The sequence below is a fragment of the Amblyomma mixtum genome, chromosome 2, assembly GCF_055824585.1.
Source record: "Amblyomma mixtum isolate Tamu chromosome 2, ASM5582458v1, whole genome shotgun sequence".
NCBI classification, from domain to species: domain Eukaryota; kingdom Metazoa; phylum Arthropoda; class Arachnida; order Ixodida; family Ixodidae; genus Amblyomma; species Amblyomma mixtum.
In genome coordinates, this window is record NC_143013.1 from 145,846,803 (window position 1) to 145,853,546 (window position 6,744).

The window sequence follows — 6,744 nt, forward strand, 5'->3', positions numbered from 1 at the left end:
CCCCTGTCTGCGCAACCAAATTTAGGGCTTTGAATTTGATCCGTTTCCTCTTGGTTCTTGCCCTTTTCCTTTTTCTGCGCCTAGACTGTGCCGCGTGCGTCTCCTGATGACAACTAGCTATCTCTAGTTTTTCCGTCGCACCTCGGAAATATTCATGAAATTCCAAACTGGCCTCTGTGCCTTCGCAGCAGAGTGCCAGATCCACGCAGCTGACAGACGGGCATGAAACTGCCCCTGAGATCCCCAGCTCATTCCCTCGGGAGTTGTCCTCTCCAGCTTGCCTATCGCTCTGCGCGCCATTCTCTGCATTGCAGTGCTCAGCTACAACTGAGCCCGCCTGGTTGTCGCTCTGCGCGCCATTGTCTACATTGCAGTGCTCAGCTACAACTGAGCCCGCCTGGCTGTCGCTCTGCGCGCCATTCTCTCTACTGCAGTGCTCAGCTACAACTGAGCCCGCCTGGCTGTCGCTGTGCGCGCCATTCTCTCTAATGCAGTGCTCAGCTACAACTGAGCCCGCCTGGCTGTCCTTTTGCTCGGCAGTCTCGCCTTCTGCTTGCGCCAGCATTGCCAAGGTAGCCTCTCCGGAGCCTTTGTCACTGAAGCCACTGTGACATCCCAACTCGCTCTTACCGCGGTTGTTACTCTCAAAAGGGGTTTCCACTGTTTCTACTTCGAAACCTTTCTCGATAGGAAAATCTCCCTTTTCGCGGTCCTGCCGGTTTGACGCCTGTATCGACTCTACTGAAAGGGTCGCGCTCGTAACTGTCCCGACAAAGCTGTCCATTGCCACTCCTACCTCACTTGGAGGAGAATCCTCGCACTCGTGTCGTTGAGACGCTATCTCGGAATGCTCTCTCTTAGCATTACGTCCAACTACACTGGACACGGTCTCGGATTCTGCGGCTTTCCTTGGACTACCGCACCCATTGAACGCGTTCTCTGCCACTTCCCTCGTGGTGTCGCGATTTACCAACGCGGCTACGGTCACAGACTTCTCGGGTCTTATCTGCGGACCTATTTCATAAGCATCGCTTGCTCTTTCAGGAGTTCCGGCTCTCACACTACCGCCCTTTCTTCGTATTTCGTTTTGAAGTTCTAATATCTTTAGTTTCCTTGTTTCAATTTCAACCTTCCACTGTTGCCGTTGCCGTTCCTTCTCTTTTTCCCACTCTCGATCAGCTTCCTTTTTAGCCTCCTGGTCGGCTTTCTCTTTAGCCTCCCGGTCGGCTTTCTCTTTAGCCTCCTGGTCGGCTTTTACTTTGCGGGCTTTTTCCCCTTGTACCAAATTCCACGTATCTACCAGCAACTGATCGTTATGCTTGACTTGTTTAAGAATGAATTCGCCCAATTCAATTTTGGTTAGTTTGCTAGGCACTTCAACCGACAGTTCCTCGCATATCAACAGCAAGTCCGACTTGTACAACCTCATTAGGTCCATGACAACGCTTTCTCCGCTCTGGCTCTGCTAACACAACAATGCCTTGAGAATAACCCCTCTCAAACGACAAAGCCCTGATTCCCAGTCAAGATTATTCTCTGAATCTTAAAGCCTGGCGAATCCCATAGCAAAAGCCAAAACGCTCACCCGTGGAGAAAGCACGATGTCGCACGGTCCATCCCAGCTGCTGCCAACCAGTGTTAGGAACGGGGCCACAATATCCCACCGCTGCCACCAGTGTTGAGAACGGGGCCACATGCCCACCGCTGGAACCAGAGTTGAAGACGGAGGGGTCCTGGAGATGACTAACTCGTTTAGCCTCGCAGGTACCGGCTCCGAATGACGATGTCGGACTGCGTTATCGAGGAAACTGTACAGAAGGGTTTATTCTACATATTTACAGATGAGAATCGAATCGAATGCAATGCGAATCTCCGATCACACAACAACATCCCGTTAAATACGGTTCGCGTTCCCTAGATCCCTGACTGGGGAACTTGGTTCGAATAACGTTGTCCAATCGGATGGGCCATTGATGACGCTGGCGGTACCACCCACGGCAGGGCGGTGCTGATGCCCTCTCGCTCTCTCACAGCTCGGGGGATGAGAAGGGGAAGACAGTCATCAAACACAGATGCGTCACCTTGACCACTGCCGCAAGTGTTCTGTGCGTTGCCTCCGTGGGAAAGCAGAATCCCGCAGTCTCCTCGCAGGTGGTTGAACCTTCTCGAACTCCCCCGCCGGATGGCCGAAGCACGAGACCCATTCGACACAGCGTCTTTCAATTAGCAGCCTCGCTCAGCGTGACCTTGCGTAGCATCATCCCGTTCGGTGACCCGAAGGCCGACTCGGCCAACGTATACCGCTGCTTCCGCCGTGCTTCATGTGCATCTCTGCTTCCAGCGTTGTTGCTGCTGTGCCAAGTTCTCGCCGCATCTTTGCCTAACGACGACACTCGTCTGACAGTAATTTCTCCCAGGTCCGTGGGACACACCCTCCTTCGATCGGTTCGGAGGTTCGGTGATTTGGAGTGCAACAGCCCCGGCCGTCGTCGTCTATGCTTCTGCCGCCGGCGCCAGGCCTCGTCATATCCCTTGCTTTGCGATGAGTCACACCCGGTTCCCAGGGCCACGTTGTCCACTCTTAACAATTCGCATTCTTCAGATATATGCTTTAGCTTGCTGGCTGTTTATACGAGTTACAGTCAGTCACAGCATAGAACTAACAAAATGCGGACACCAGGAGAGCACTACAACAGTGGGATAGTTTGAGTAAGTAGAGCAGTTGTTTGTTTTGAGGTATTGATCATCTACTTCAGACAGTTGAGCACCGAGTGGACACCAGTAAGCTCTGTTAACTTGTCGAGCTTCATCTTGTAGCACAGCGCAGTGCAACCACAGCCTGTCATCTCTTTATCACAGCTGTTACTTGGTTAAGGAGTTTTTACACGCTAGGTATGCAAGCTGATGTTTGGAACTGTAACAAGCCACTTTAGACTCAAAGCAATGCACAAGTGTCACAAAATAGTGTCATGTTGTGGCTTGTACGAAGGTTCAGGGGAACTTGTATCACTGTCGTCATCATGCAAACTTTGTGGTTGGAGACTTGCCCGGCGTTTGAACTTTTGCTGCAGTTACATATTTCTTCCCAATCCAAAACTTAGTCCTTGTGAAGCGTTTTCTGCTTTCACAAATCGTTCCGTGACTGAAGAAGTGAGCAGTGTGCCAGTCACAAGCAACAAATGTTCTATGATTTATCCACCACCAGATAAAGCTATTCTGACATAAAGGTTACTAGACAGAAAGGCCCAGTTCTGCTTGCCTAAGTGGGGTAAGTATGTGTGTGTGGTTCTTCTGATACTTTCACTTACTTTTTTATCATTTATTTGGGTTTTTGCATGCCAAGTATTTCTAAATAAACTTCTATTTATGTCTTTCTCCTATGTCTTCATCACACCTATGTGCTGTCTTGGAGAACGCGTTTGTGTGATGCAAAATTAGGCTGTTAATATTGTGAAAAAAAGTGCAAAAATGCTGTCAACATGCTCGCGAGCATTGTTTCTTGCTTTGCTCAATGGCTTGTGTTTTGTAGCGCGTACTCCAGCGCATAGTTCCTATAATGTAAACAGGTCAGACAAAGTTTCAGTGTGTGGGTGCACTCTACCTTAGGAGGGAACGCAGTGAATGTCATGTTTGCTGCGGTACTGCGCAGATTGCCTGCATTGCATGCAGAAAGCTGCAGGTTTGCCTGTGCAGTCTATTCACTGAGTGCTTCAAGTCTGCTACTCACGTGAAACGGGATAGTGAACACAGAACACAAGCAAATGGCCTCCGTCGTCGTATAATCAAAAGCGTTTTTCTTAGTGTCCTGCTTTTGACTCAGCAGCACTACCTCTGATATCAATGTAAAAAAGTTTTACTACTATGTTTTCTGAACATCGCGTAAGTGGAGTTATTTAATGAAGTGACTCCAAGAGAAATCAGTGGGAAGGAACACACGCACGGTGAAAATAGAGCAAGAGTGAGCCTCTTGAAGAAGAAAAAATAAATTTATTGCACGTAATGACAGGAAGTCGTTATTCCATTTGCTTTACGACCTTGAGAAATGTCATCTATCTCCTCCACGTCCCCCTCCTCGACAAAAAAAAGGAACATTTTTATTGCTTGTAGGGGAAATTAATGCAATCGCAAACTAGCACTGGACAGCAATGTTAGACACGATATTGAAGGCATATCTATGCATTGAAAGAGCATTACTTTAAGAGAAGTTAATTTCATGAATTCATGAATGCAACAACGAAAAACAAGCAAAAATGCAGTATTATCAAAAACTAGTGGCATATACGAAAATAAATGAAATGCACCAACCAACCTCGAGAACTTCATCAACGTGTATAAAAATTGCAAGAATCGACAGCAATGCAAATGACAATGCTACTTCCTCTTTGGTAAATATTTGATTACACAGCAGAACCTAATAATTTATTGCATCTTATACACTAACGTGGCGGTATAAACAAAGGCCTTAAGCACGGGTTTTTACGGTTACCTGCGTAGCAAGTCGTACATTCATTCTTTGAAGATTATTCGGCTGCACGTGCGCTGCTTTCAACTTCGGCGCCACCTTTAGGTGCTTGTCCCTTTCCGTTTCGTACAGAGCCTTATAGTGGCCGAAATTTATGTGTTGCATTCTAGCCTGAAACACGAATAAAAATGGTAGCAGATTTTCCTCACGACAATGAAAATATTTCGTCACGGCTATACTTACTTGGCCCCTTTGGTGCTTTAGAAGATGATTTCTCACGCACTTGATGATGTGTGGCACATCGCAGACAAAGATATGAACTTGCCGTCCGGTAAGCATGGATGTGGCTGGTACCAGCCATGCTGCCACACGGATTTGTTGCTTCCCGCTCCATCGCTTACAATGGTGAGGACTGTTGCTCAGTACTTGTGAAGCCTCACCACTAGTTCCGCCAAGATGCGCCCAGGAGCTGCGCTTTTGGTTGCGAAGCTGGCAATTGGCTGCACCTATCCTTCAAACATTGACACGAACATAAGAACTAACTCATGGTCTGCCTGCTCGCTAGCATTTCCGCTGACGACACCACCGTAGTCGATGAAGCCGTCGACTGTGTATGTAGATTTGTTCAAGTCATAGCATTTCCGCTGACGACACCACCGTAGTCGATGAAGCCGTCGACTGTGTATGTAGATTTGTTCAAGTCATAACATTGTTTTAACTTAATTTCGTCCAAGGTTAGAGTGCCGAATTTTCCATGGCCATCTTTTGTTTCCATGCGCTTTTGGATTGCTTCAAGAACAACAGCATTAAAACCATATTTGCAGGGAATGCCCTTCAGTATTTTGAATTAGGCGACTCCTGCTTTGTAGTGGTAGCATCTTGAGCTCATTCAGAAGCTTGTATGCTCTCGGACTTGCCAGTCTCACAGGCATGCAGTTAAGAAGCCATTCGGCATCATATCTCATTCCAGATGGCTCTTTGGCTTTTATTTGCCTAAATACCATGATTAAAGCCAGCCGTTGCAGGTTTGGAAGGCCCTCTAGATACCGTTCTAGTTGCTCTTCTGAGCTCTTCTCGAGCTTATCATTTAACTCCGGTTTTACTACCTTCCTTTTCTTGTTAGCTGCCACAGATCACAGCAGGGCTTTTCTAAGATATTGTGTCTTTAGTTGTTGCCGATGTTTTATTTTTTCAGAATTTTTTGCTTCCCGAAATTATCTTCGCAGCCTTAAAGGTGCACTGAAGAGGAATCTGAACTCGTCTTCTTGCCACGGGAACTCGTTCTACACATTCCTAGCATTCTTAGAAACTTCGATTTACTGCCCTGTGTGGCCGATTTACCTAATTAAATCGAATTAAAGCCCGGCTCCCGCCTTTTTTTTTTAATTCTGCCTCGTACGGTGGGCGGAGTCAACCAACGCGGGGAGTGCCTTTCACCCAATCCCGTGGCGGCTTGCCGCTCTGCCATCGGCAGAGTAATATGTAGTAGTCCGTAGAAGCAAATAGTCCGCGTGTATTTTTATTTCTGCGGGCTTATTTTGCGTTTATATTATATGCGAATGAAAGTATTTATTCATGCAAACCTAAAAAACAAAATGAAGCGAAAGCAAAGCCTCCACGGAGCTGGCTGAAAGGCACTCCCCGCGTTGGTCGACTCCGCCCACCGTACGAGGTAGAATTTAAAAAAAAAAAGGCGGGAGCCGGGCGTTAATTCGATTTAATTAGGGAAATCGGCCACACAGGGCAATAAGTCGCAGTTTCTGAGAATGCTAGGAACGTGTAGATCGAGTTCCCGCGGCAAAAAGACGAGTTCAGATTCCTCTTCAGTGCACCTTTAAGCAATAAGAAGAAACTCACCGCGACGTTATGACAGACAGTTCTTGTGATCTCGTATCTCCGCATGAGCTTTGAGTTGTGGCTCCCTCACACAATTTCCTTTCATCGACCTGCTTCAAAAGAGCTTCTATATCAAACACTCGTAACGTGATATGAGATCTTCTTGTGCAGCTTGCTATACGCGTTCACAGTACATGATATTCGCTCATCAATTACAATGGTCTTCTCAACAAGCAAGTTCCCCTGCATTAGACGGCGAGTGTAAAATATGCCGCATCTTTTGTTGGTTTTGTCATCACGAAAATATTCAAATTTCCAGTGCGTTGTCGATAATGCTGCAGACTCCAGATGATTAAGATTATAATCACTTTCAGCAGCGCAACTGCATTTCGGAATGCACTGATGCGCTTTCGGAATCCTCCAAGTTACCTTGTGGCACTGCTGTC